At 34.5% G+C, this 13,846-nt stretch overlaps 1 long non-coding RNA gene and 1 other non-coding gene across 2 annotated transcripts in view; both read right to left on the bottom strand.

Moving 5' to 3' along the window:
• Window positions 1-6,896, bottom strand: part of LOC116590487 — a 64,892-nt gene extending 57,996 nt beyond the window's left edge. Inside the window, exons 1-2 of the long non-coding RNA XR_004285629.1 lie at window positions 6,824-6,896; window positions 5,259-5,296 (exon numbers count right to left, since the gene is read on the bottom strand). This is a non-coding gene — a long non-coding RNA (uncharacterized LOC116590487). The remainder of the gene's footprint in view (window positions 1-5,258; window positions 5,297-6,823) is intronic.
• Window positions 5,749-5,815, bottom strand: LOC116592270. The gene has a single exon (XR_004286433.1). It is a non-coding gene; the product is annotated as a small nucleolar RNA SNORD109A (small nucleolar RNA).
• Window positions 6,897-13,846: the final 6,950 nt, after the last annotated feature.

Genomic DNA, 13,846 nt, shown 5'->3' with positions numbered 1-13,846 from the left:
TACAAATGAAAAACACATTGAGATGCTTACACCAGTTAGAATATCAAAGGTTAACAAGACAGGAAACAACAAATGTTGGAGAGGATGTGGAGAAAGGGGAACACTCTTACACTGTTGGTGGGAATGTAAGTTGGTGCAACCACTTTGGAAAACAGTGTGAAGGTTCCTCAAAAAATTAAAAATAGAGCTACTCTATGACCCTTCAGTTGCACTACTGGGTATTTACCCCGAAGATACAGATGTAGTGAAAAGAAGGGCCATATGTATGCCAATGTTCATAGCAGCAATGTCACCAATAGCCAAACTTTAGAAAGAGCTGGATGCCCTTTAACAGAGGAATGGATAAAGAAGATGTGGTTTATATATACAATGGTATATTACTCAACCATCAGAAAAGATGGCTACCCACCATTTGCATCCACATGCATGGGACTGGAGAAGATTATGCTAAGTGACATAAGTCAAGCAGAGAAAGACAATTATCAAATGGTTTCACTTATGTGTAGAACAGAAAGAAGAAGGAATAGCATGGAGGGCATTAGGAAAAAGAAAGAAAAAAGGAAGGGGAGAAGCAGAGAGGGGGACGAACTGTGAAAGGCTATGAACTCCAGGAAACAAACTGAAGATTTCAGAGGGTTGGGTGTTTTAGGTTAGTCTGGTGATGGGTATTAAGGAGGACATGTATTGCAAAGCGCAATAGGTGTTATATGCAAACAATGAATCATGGAACACTATATTAAAAACTAATGAAGTACTGTATTGTGACAAATACATACCTACATACATACATATGTATGTACATTCTAGGCTTCAAGTCTTGCTTGTTATACAAACTTACAAAATTAGCCCTCTGGTTTTCAAGGCCAGACATTATGAGGACTTGTTTTCCCCATGTGCACTCCCTGATGACTTACCCTGTCTCTGATTTTAGGTCTCTCCCTCCTGTGGGAAGCTCTAGACCACCATTTTTGCCTTTTTTAACTTCACTGATGTGGATTCTCCACATTTAATTGTGGAGTTTCTTTTGCCAGTTTATTTACTCAGATGTGAGTGATATCAAATTGTAAACATGGAATAAGGTGATCTTAGGGGTCTCCCACTCTGCCATCTTCACATGCCTCCTTCATAACTGAGATGTTTTCTTACAGTGTTGTTATTTATATTAAGAAAACAGTGAGCACTTCACCTTTAGTTTATTGAAACTGACAACACAATAATCTCATAAGCCTCTTCAGACCATATGGTGATGACACAGTTAAGGATATGGCAATGTTGACACACAAAAATTATAACAGATTAAATAATGTGGCAGAAATTGATTTTCAAAATTTACCACTTAGATTATTGAAGCAAAAAATGATCCACACCAAAACACTTCATATAAACTCACTTTCAGCAGCTTTGTCTCTCTTCTTTATCCTAAGCAATATTTTCCCACATTGGAACAATATTACCACCAGGTGCTCATCTGCTGATTGAATTCCTATGTAGCTTTATATTTTTACTTTATATCTTCACTTATGGTTCTTCTCCTTTAATTTTTTATTTCCATTAATATAAAAAACAAATTTTTCTATTTAATGGTATTATTTCTATTACATACATACACAGAGAAATGACTAAATTCTCTAGATAAAGAAATCATATCAATGCTTTCCTGCCATATGTGCTTTTCCAATTTTCTTTTGGATCATCTTAAGCCAAACCAAGAGGATCATTACTTACACTTCAATATCCATTCTATCATGCCAATTTTGTTATGATAACTCAATGTAATTATCATTTTTTTATAAGTAAGAAAGTAAGTAATGAGCTCACCACATACTTAGGCTGGCCTAGAGAAATGACCTTGGATTTATTTTCACACAGTATATTTGGAAAATACTGACAGAAAATAATTGTTAAATATTGTGTGCAGAGAGACTTTAACTTGCTATCTCTACTTGGAATGCATGACCTGTAGGCTCACTCCAGAGTTGAGTAAAGCATGGTTGATATGTAACCATGACTCACTCAACATGACCCTGAATAATATATATTATATATATTGACAACCAGATTTTCTTGTTTTTCTGTATCAAGTTCTGATAAAAAATACACACATACACCCACCCTTAGGCTCCTATATGAGAAACTCATAAAATGTTCATAGTGTGGTCAGTGTGAAACAAACCTGCGTCTCGGTAACTATTAGATATTTCAGTGAGATGACAATGTTCATTCTGTATATTCCATTCTACACACTTTTATAAAGCTAAGTAAACATTATGCTAGATTAAAAGACTCTGTATCCTGTGTGATTAATTTACTACCTCATTCAGGTATCATAACTTATACCTTTATATTTATTTTCTTATTTTCTCACTCTTAAGTATGCATTACCTGTACTAAAGATAAATAAATGAAGAAAAAACCCATATACCAAATATGAATCTCAAACTTACCTGAGAAAAACACAGATAATGCTTGAACCTTAAAAATTCCCACTATGGAAGATTATTCTAATTCTTTATGGGAATAATTTTTACCAATGCAATAAATTTTGTTCTCTTACTGTCATCCTTTCATGTGTTATCAGAGTATAAATTACTATAATAAAATTTTATAAAACTATGATTTATCCAGACAATGGGTTTTCAGAAAATCTGAATCTTAGTATACAAATTTTGTTTTGTAATTAATAATAGTATTTAAGTGATTGTTAATAAAAGTCTATCTTGGTATGATTGTCAGTGTAATGTTATGATTCACTAATAATGTCTGCATTTAGAAGATAATGCTCGACTTATCCTGAAGATATCAATCTCTATGTCCCAAGTAACACATTACCAATATTAGACAATATTTCTAGGAAATGTATTAGCTAATATTTGGTTTAATTTGATGGGATATTTTAAACTTTATACTAAAATGTTATATATGTACAAAAGTCCATGCATGAAAAGTGTACAGCTAAATAAATTTGCACCATCCAAACAAAACAACTCATCAAGACACAGATCAATATATAAAATTACAAGCATTCCAGAAACCACCAAGGTGTCTTATTTCCATGCCTATCTCCCCCATGACTTTTCCTGAGTAACTTATTTTCAGATCATAGACTAGTAAATATACAAGAGATATAGGTAAGGCAATTTCAAAATAGAACTAACTAACTGGCATATATAGAACACTAAATCTGCAATGATAATCTTATATTAATGTAATTATAAGTAAAAATGGAATAGTTATTGAATTATGGCATACCCTGTACCATTGCAGAGATACAAAACAATTCAAAAGTAATAAAATCAATTCAAAGTATGTTTTTTCATCATGTAGAATTAGTTTATAAATCATTAAGGATCAAGGAGGAAAAGCCCTACTTCTAAATACTCCATAATTTAAAAATAAATCAATATAGAACTAAGAAAATATATTTATATTAGTAATAGAGAAGATATAAATACTAAACTTGTGCTCATGCAGCTAAAAAGTGCTTACAGAGAAATTTAGAGTGAAAAGCAATATATTAGAGTTGAGGAAGGCTAAAAAGAATCAATAAATTATATTTTGCAAGAAGCTAGATGAAGATAGACAAGTACAAATCCAGAAAGATATAAGGAAAAATTAAAGAGGTTAAGAGCAGAAAACAGCAAAATAGAGAGCAGACTTACAAAAGGAAAAAGCAACACCAAAAAAAATTTGAAATAATATGATTGAAACCCTCCTATCAAGATTAATCAAGAGTGAGAGATAACACAAAATATTAACAGATAAAAGACACAAAAAAGACATTACTAAAGAACTTGCAGTAATTAATATGATGTTTCAAATAAAATGTTCTTCTGACTAGTAAGAATCTTGAGTAAATGATGCAGTCACAAAGAAAGCAAAACTATATAATTACATTTTTATAAAGAAAAAATGAGGGAAAATGTGAAATACATTTTCAGAATAGTTGCCTTGGGGCAAAGAACTAATCATAAAAGAAGATTCTTTTGTGTTAGTTATATTTTCCCTCTATGTCTGAGTCCTATAATATAGCATCATAATATGGAGAATTTACTGCATAGATATTATGCATCAATGTGCTGTTATGCTGTTTGGATTGAGACAGTATCACCAACTCCATAAATCTGTGAATCTACTAATGGTAACAAATATACAAGTAGAGTCTTGTAAGAATAGGGTTTTTAAATAAAAACAGACCCTATTGTTCCTGCTATCTATATGCCTGTTCAAAGGTTGTTAATGATTGAGGTTCTAGAGTTCATTTTAATATCTGGCAGAGCTGATTTCCTCTTTGATCTGGGATCATTTCTTTCATTTATTTATTTTTAAATTTAATTTAATTTTTTCAGTGTTCCAAGATTCATTGTTTATGCACCACACCCAGTGCTCTATGCAATATGTAGTTACTCAGTTCTTTAGAATTACCTTCTGTGGTTCTAGATAATCACTATAAATTTTAAAATTATAATAAATGATGACAAAAATAATCTCTACCTCATAAAATTTGTAATAGAACTTTGTCAAGAAAAATTTTGTCTATGCTTAAGTCAGCGACCACTAGGTCCCAGGTAACAAAATTTTCAACAAAGCTTGCTAGGAAATATATAAACCATTTTTCTTAGGGATGTGTATTTCAAGTTTTAGTAAGCAATAATAATGATATGATATTTAATAGCTCTAACATAATATCCTTTATAAAGGCCTAGAGCAGTATTGAAAATTGAACTTTTTTGTGTTTCTAAAGAGTTATAGCAATTTTAATCATATAAAAACTTGATGGTCTTAAAGAGATCTAACAAAATTTTACATACAACTTTCCATGTTGCAAAAATGAGAAACAATTCATGTCAATCCCCAAATATTAAAGTAGAAGCAGAAATATAAAACAATGTGGCCACAAAAACCTTATGAATTATAGAGTTTCTATTCTTAAATTTAAATAATTAAGCAGATGAAGAAATCATAACATCTTGACATATTTGGATTTCACTATGATAATTTTGATTCAAAATGAAATTGCTAAAAAATTTTCTTAATAGCATCTTTCTATCAAAGCATAAAATAATTAAAATGAAAGAACTAATTATAAGGATACAATAATGTAGGTAACCTTGATGAAGGTCTCAATGAGGAAAAAGACACATTATAAAAATATTCTTGAATAAGTTTCTGAAAAGATGAACATAGAGACCTCAAGACCTGGTGACACAGACTATAACATACACATATGAGCTTCAAAGGTTCTTTGTTTAGTTACTCACCTCTATTCTCTGAAGTCAAACCCCTGATCCTAGTCCTTCTATCTCAGCAAAACATGACAGAAAGAAAAAAACAAAGAGTATCAGAAAATTTTCAACAGTAAAGTTAACAAAAAGCTTAAATTAATTCCATTGTCATTATTTGATATAGACATAAAATCTTTTCTTCTTTTAGCCCAAATGAGAATTTCAGTACCCATTACAGTTTCTTCTTTCCTTAATTCAATCATTATTTTCTCAATTTTTACTCAAGAACATATTTTCTTTATATAATTATCTTTCTACAACTTTTGTCAAAAGTAAGCAAATGAAGCAATCTCGGATCACTGATCATATATAAAGGTGCATAGTGACTTATAAAATAAGACATAAATGCCCTGTTCTGGAAAAAAGAGAAAGCATACTAACAGTGCTATTATGTTGTTACTGAGGGGTCATTAAAGACAGCCAGGCCCTGAGAGTCTTATTTGTCCTAGTAGATGGCAACTCATCTGGACCTCAGATTGACATCTGGAATGAGTCCCTCAGCATCCTCAGACAATTGTGCTCATCATTGATCCAGACAAGTGCCCTCCCAACAAATAAGCATTTCCATAGCCAGACTTATGTTGTGCAGGTTTGAATAAAGAACAGCAAATATGTAGTAACTATTTTATTTAGTACCTGACTAATGGGACCCGTATATATAGTATTAAAAATGCTACTTTTGATTATTCTAATAAAATTAGGTAAGGTTTATTGGGAATATTTTAAAAAATCCTTTAATCAACAAAAATTATAAAGAGCCAAGGAGGTACCAACAATAATAAAAATTGTGATTATAGCATGAGTGGAAGCATATATGTTGTGAATATTTCAGATAAAGATTTAAAAAATCAGTATTTAGCACAGTTGAATTTTGCTAACAAGATTATTTTCATTCAATATAAAATTGTGAAAAAAAAGAAATATGGAAATAATTCCCCAAAGTTATTCATTATTTTTTTCTTCTTTATTTTTTAAAAATTTATTTTTTATTTATTTTCAGCATAACAGTATTCATTATTTTTTCACCACACCCAGTGCTCCATGCAATCCGTGCCCTCTATAATACCCACCACCTGGTACCCAACCTCCCACCCACCCACCACTTCAAACCCCTCAGATTGTTATTCATTATTTTAAAAAGATATTTAAATTTTTAAAAATATTTTATTCATTTATTTGACAGAGAGTGAGAAAGACAGTGAAAGCAGGAACACAAGCAGAGGGAATGGGAGAAGGAAAGCAGGCTTCCTGTTGAGAATGAAGCCTGATGCTGGGCTCAATTCCAGGACCCTGGGATCATGACCTGAGCCAAAGGCAGCCGCTTAACCAACTGAACCACCCAGGTACCCCTAAAAAGATATTTTTAAAAAGGAAGAAATAAGGAGGATTCTTTGTTCCATATAGGGACACTCACTGGGAAAAATATCTATCATAAAATATTCTTTCTTAATCCTCTGAAAAAATGAGCTCATGACTCTGAAACACTGACATCACTAGTAATAAAATGTCATAATTTCAAAAACGCCACGATAGCCACTCACCTTTCTTCCCTGAAAGTAACTTATTAACTTGAAAAAAACCCCAAAACCAGTAACCTGTTCGAGCTTTTGACCTGCAGAACATTACAAAAAAAAAATGGATCTGGTAAGATAATGCATTAGAGTAATAAAAAATAATGCATAACATTAGCTCTATTTTAATTAATCATACAGACATCTTTTGCCACAAACATCACGTTTGCTTGATCCTTTGTCATTTATGTTATGTCATTTATTCATTTTTTTCTTCTCTGAGTGCTTTACTTTGCAAATGGCCAATAATTCTCTCTGTTGAGCTATTCAAATAAGTATATAGCAGTTATCTTTAAAATTTGAAATTCTAAAGCTGTATTACACCCAGTAAAGAATGAAAATACCTCGTGATGTTAAAAATGCCCTGTGATGTAAAAAATGAAAAGAACATAGTAAGGGTATTGTGAGACTGAGGAGTATTATGAAGGGATATTATGAGAGGTATTATGAGGATTATTGATGACCTCAATTGAAAAGTACTAAAAGTGAGTCTTTTTGTCTTTTTTTAAAAAATATTTTATTCATTTATTTATTTAAGAGAGAGAGAGATTGAGAGAGAGAGAGAACATGAGAGGAGAGAGGTCTATGGGAGAAGTAAACTCTCTGCTGAGCAGAGAGACTGATGTGGGACTCAATCCCAGGACTCTAGGATCATGACCTGAGCCAAAGGCAGTTGCTTAACCAACTGAGCCACCCAGGTGCCCTGCCTTTCTTTCTTTTTATTTTTTCTTTTCTTTTCTTTATCTTTTTTTTTTACATTATGCACATGTAATTCACCATTTAAAGTATACAATTCAATAGTTTCTAGTAAATGCCATATTGTGCAGCATTGCCAAAGTTTATTTTATTTTATTTTTATTGTATACTTTTGAATTTAAATTCAATTAGCCAAGGTATAGTACATCATTAGTTTGAAATGAAATACCACCTTACATTATTCTTATTTGTATTATGAAAGACCACTCAGCTGGACATCAGCAACCCCAGATGCTTATTCTTATTCTTGAACCAAACAGAACGAGCACAACCAATAAACATTCCACACACCACACTAATGCTCTCAGCAATTTACTACTTGCATTTCGCTTACAGTGAAAAACAGCACAGTTAGACCTTTAACTTGACTTTAGTAAATCTGGTTATAATGGTAATTCCAGAAGCTTCCCAGAATCTTTCTCTTTAGAGTAATACAAAAAGTGATATTGCAGTGAGGGAGTTTTTAATTCTGATATATTTATTCAATAACATAGGGAAAAAATCAAGAGTTAAATGTGAAGTTGGATTATGTCACTTAAAATTATTAAATTATTCTAAGATCTATCTGACCATGCGATATTACTTTTACTTGATTAATCTGTAGTCTCTGGAGAGAAGATATATGTCCATATTTAAAGTATGGAATCATTACCCTATATCATTCTCTATTTTATTTTATTAGGAGCAACTTCATTTCAATATACACATATACAAACCAAATCTATTCTATGACTTGCCTTCATTAATCAATAAATGCTGCCAAATGGATAGATTAAAAAAACAACAACAAAAACACCACCCATTCTGGGACACCTGGGTGGCTCAGTCATTAAACATCTGACTTTGGCTCAGGTCATGATCCCAGGGTCCTGGGATCAAGCCCCAGATCAGACTCCCTGCTCTGAGGGGGGCCTGCTTCTCCCTCTCCCACTCCTTCTGCTGTGTTTTTTCTCTTGTCATGACTCTCTCTGTCAAATAAATTAAAAAAATCTTTTTTAAAAAACCACAAACCCTATTCCTCATTACTATTGTCCAAAATAGATTTCCTTTGAAGTCACAAAAAATACCCTACAAAAAGAATACTTTTGTCATTTTCCTTATCTGGCTGACTTCCCAACATCTGAATTCAGTTTAATGCACTATTATTTGCAAGAGCAACAGATATTAATAGCAAATAATTGAAAATGAGAGATGGATATAATAAATACATCTGATTAATACATGTGAAATATTAACCACTACATCCATCAAAAGAATAAATTAGCAACAATTATTATTGTTTAGCTACTTAAAATACACTAACAAGGTGCTAATATTCAAATAAAATTCCTCAAGATAGCAAAATATCTGGAGTCAAGATAATATTTAAGATTTATGAATATAGCATGCACACAAAGAAAAATATAGAGGGACTTATAAGGATAGGCAGATGATATACTATAAAAGCTATTTCTCAGATCCCCTACAATTAATGTATTCATATCAATATGACACTACTTTTTGTTTATCAGTTGACTTATGTAGTTGGCTGCTTCCATGTTGGGGACATAGAAAATGAACTTTTGAGACTTCATCAAGATAAAGGAACCTTCTATATAACAAAGGAAAGAGTCAACAAAACTAAGAGGCAATGCACAGAATGAGAGGAGATCTATAAAGATCTATAAAGAACTCCACAAACTCAGCATACACAAAACAGATAATCAAAAAATGGGCAGAAGACATGAACAAACATGTCTCCAAAGAAGACATACAAATGGCTAGCAGACACATGAAAGAATGTTCATCACCATTAGCCATCCAGGAGATTCAAATCAAAACCACATTGAGATACCACCTTACACCGGTTAGAATAGCCAAAATTAACAAGACAGTAAACAGCATGTGTTGGAGAGGATGTGGAGAAAGGGGAACGTTTTAGACTGTTGGTGGGAATGCAAATTGGTGCATCCACTTTGGAAAGCAGTGTGGAGATTCCCTAAGAAATTAAAAATAGAGCTACCCTATGACCCTGCAACTGCACTACTGTCTATTCACCCCCAAAGTACAGATATGGTGAAAAGAAGGGCCATCTGTACCCCAATGTTCATAGCAGCAGTGGCCACAGTCGCCAAACTGAGGAAAGAACCAAGATGCCCTTCAACAGAAGAATGGATAAAGAAGATATGGTCCATATATACTATGAGTATTATGCCCCCATCAGAAAGGATGAATACCCAACTTTTTTTTATCAACATGGATGGGACGGAAGAGATTATGCTAAGTGAAATAAGTCAAGCAGAGAGAGTCAATTATCATATGGTTTCACTTACTTGTGGAGCATAGGAATAACATGGAGGATATTAGGATAAGCCAAGGAAAAGTGGATTGGGAGAAATCAGAGAGATAAAGCATGAGAGACTATGGACTCTGAGAAACAAACTAAGGGTTTTGGAAGGAAGGGGCTTGTGGGTGGATAAGCCTGGTGGTGGCTATTAAAGAGGGCACATATTGCATGGCACTAAGTGTGGTGTATAAACAATGAATCCTGGAACACTGAAAAAAATAAAATTAAATTAAGATGTTAAAAAAATTTTAAAAAGCTATTTCTCAGTTTGAAGTAAACTGGACTTATGGTGAAATTTGAGTGATAATTCTTTCTCTCAAGCTACTACATACTCTCTAAAACAAAACAAAACAAATGGACAGTGCAAATAAATTTCCACCCTTATTCTACTCAAAATGTACAATGTACAAAATTCCCTTTTGTACATGAGGCAAGATGAAGGAAAAAATGTAACCCATCAACCTTAAAACTGACTGGCAGAGGACCATATGTTAGGAGGAACACAGAAAAAATTTAACTCTATTCTGAAGAATGCATAGAAGATGATGACATATTTCATAAGCAAAATGGAAAGGCTTATAAGCATGAACAAAATAGGAATTCTAGAAATTAAAACTAAGTATATTTATTAAAAAAATAGATGGAGCAAAATGACAAAGTAGGAAATCCCTCATGTGCTCCAAGAAAAATAGTGATCTGGCAGCCATCCATGGATAAAAGTGCCTTTGTGGGAGCTTTGGGCTCCATGTAGGAGACTGTGAAACTCCAGTGAGGCCCAAGACTAAAGAAAGCTGCTTTGAGAAGGCAGGTCCATGCTCTAATGATAGGCTCTTTAAACATGGTCCTCGCTGCAGACTGAAAAATCCTGCCATGGACTCACCTCCAACCCAGCTTGGTTGTGGTCTTGAAAGCAGCCTCATTCACCAAGGGATCCTAGAAGAGTTATGCCCATTGGTGTCCCTGGTAGTAATATTCCAATCTTTGTGAATACTAAAGTGGCCCTATGGCTTGGCCCTCTAGACCTGCTCTGCCACAATCTGGAGTAACTCTTGCCCACTCATGGACATGAAAGGAAACCAACCTGGTAACCAGGCCACTGACTTTAGTCTCAATTGTAGATCTTGACATAGCCCTAAGACCTGGCTCCTGTTCTGCTGTACTATAGCCTAGAATCACCACTGCATCCCTTGCCTGCCCAGGAGCCCTGTGATGCATTTCAGGATTCCTAGTAATACACTTAGATCCATAGATATCTTATCTATGGACACTGAAGTGGCCCTGAGACTTAGTTCCAGCCCTATTTTATAATGTCTTGGGGCAGTTCTACCCACACAGGGAATCAACAGTAAACATACTGTCCAAGGCCCTGATAATAGGTAATATAATTAATAAATTATATTACACAATATAAATAAATTATATTACACAATAAATTGATTGTGGACCCAGAAAAAACTCTGTGACTTGGCCCCAGCCCCTTTTTGACTATGATCCTAGAGGCAGTCCCACTGACCTGTTGATCCCACAGGAACCTTGCTTGCTTGACCCCTCAGTAATAGGCCTGCTAGTCATGAACCCCACTGTAGATATGGCAGTGGCCACATGACCAAATTCAAGCCCTGTTCAACCGGGATCCCAGAAATAGTCCTGTTAGCCTGTGGAGTTAGAAGAAGACTCTTTACTTACTAAAAACTGTATACAAAGGAAGGAAGGGGTATTTTTTTCCTTTGAATCTGCAGACATCAGTGCTAGTCTACATAAATCATGAATCAAGAATCAGTGAAACATCAAACCACCAAGGGAAACTAATTAAACTTCAGTAAATTAACCCCAAAGAAATGTAGGTTTATGAACTGCCTGACAAAAAATTCAAAACTGTTGGGTAAAGGAAGATGGTGGTAGTGTAGGAGAACACTAGTCTCATCTTGTCCCATGAATGCAACTAGATATCAATCTCTTAAATACCCCAGATATAGACCTGAAGGGTGACACAGACAACTAAAGGGAGAGAAGAGAACCATTGAAGAAAGTAGGAAATATGGAGACATGATTTAGGGGAGAAATGGATTGCAGATGCTGCAGAGTGGAAGAAGTCATTGTCAAAGAGAATAGCAAGAGAGATTGGAATACACAGGGGAAAGCACCAAGAGAACATTTCCCCAAAGCCATTGGGTTGAAAAATAAGGATTGAATTTTGTGAGTTCTTAAAACAAGTGGAGCTTTAATATTAGAGTTTAAAAAGTCAGTGGACTTGGCCGGGCTAGGGCCCCAAGGACACTATGCTGCTCCTGAAGAGAAGGCAGGCAAAAATGCAAGGACAGACAGTATGGAAACAGAAATATGAAGAAAATCTGGGGCAAAGTGTATGGAGATTATTTGCTCTTCTTGGAGCACATGTCTGAGCAGAGTTATTCATAGAGATACCTCTCTGGAAACAAAGGAACTGGCCAGAGACATTTCCCTCATCAGCCCCTCAGCATAAACACAGAGCATCTGTGGGAATCAGTGTGGCACTGACACTGGCTATGTAACTTGAGTGCATTATATTCCACCAGCCTGTACTCTGGTGGGACTGCCCTTCTCGTCCCACATGCACCACACCCAGTGTAGTGGGCCCATCCTGCAAAAGACCTGTGCCAACCCCTGTCCACACCACATCATCAAAAAGTTCTGTAGGGCCTCAATCTTGTGGAGGTGGTGACAGGTCTCATTTCATAAGTAGACCAGGGCACACCTGGTTAACTTGCTGCATTTGGGTCAAGGACCAATCACTGGCCATAGCAGACAAGGAAAGCTTCTGAAGGTGACTGGCCTGACAGCCAAAATGCAATAGCAGAGCACATACAACACACACCAGAAACATCCCTGAAGTTCCGGGCTCTGGGCACTACATGACTCTTCTTCATAAGGCCATTACTTTCAGGAGCAGTAGTCATAACTGGCTTTTTTAACATAGAGAAGAAGGCATAGATTTAGACAAAATGTGGAGGTGGAAGAAGTTATCCCAAATGTAAGTACAAGATAAGGTCATGGCCAGAGATCTAAGCAAAAGATCTATGAGTAATACGCCTGATGGAGAATTTAAAACAATATTCATAAGGATATTTACTGGACTTGAGAAAAGAATAGAAGATAACAGGAGACCATTATAACAGAAATAAAAGAGTTAAAACAGAACCAAAGATGAAAAATGCAATAAGTAAAATTAGAAATACTCTTGATGAAGACCTGTTCAGCATGCTGGGAAAAGCAGACAAACAGATAGTGCTGTAAAGACAAATTAATGAAAAACAATAAAGCTGAAGAAAAGAGAAAAAAAATTATCCAACACAAGAATAGACTTAGGAAACTCACTGATTCCATAAAACTTAAAAGTCATATTATGGGAATCCTAAAAGAAGAGATAAAAGGGGGCAAAAGTTTTATATGAAGTAATAATGCCTGAAAATGTCTCTAATATGGGGAAGGACATAGACATCAAAACCCAAGAAAAGAGCTCCCATTAAATTCAACAAAACCTGACAACCATGTATCATAGTCAAATTAACAAAACACAGACAAGAAAAGATTCCTGAAAGTAGCAAGGGATTAAAATTCCTTAGCTTACAAGAAAAGACAGATCACGTTTGCAGCAGATCTGTCCACAGAAATGATCCGGTCAAAACAGTAGCAGAATATGTTCAACATGTTGAATGGAAAAATATGCAGTCAAAAATTCTTTATCTGGAAAGGCTGTCATTAAGAATAGAAAGAAAGAGATTCCCAGACAAATAAAAACTAAAGGAGTTTGTGACCATTAACCAGCCCTGAAAGTAATTTTAAGTGAGTGGAGGAAAAAAAAAAACAAAACACGAGTAAAGTGACAGACTAGAAAAGAACAGAGAACATCACCAGAAACACCTACTTTACAG

Source organism: Mustela erminea, chromosome 5, assembly GCF_009829155.1.
Source record: "Mustela erminea isolate mMusErm1 chromosome 5, mMusErm1.Pri, whole genome shotgun sequence".
In the NCBI taxonomy this organism is placed as follows: domain Eukaryota; kingdom Metazoa; phylum Chordata; class Mammalia; order Carnivora; family Mustelidae; genus Mustela; species Mustela erminea.
Note: the sequence above shows the minus strand (reverse complement) of the source record. Positions and strands in the feature narration are given on the sequence as shown.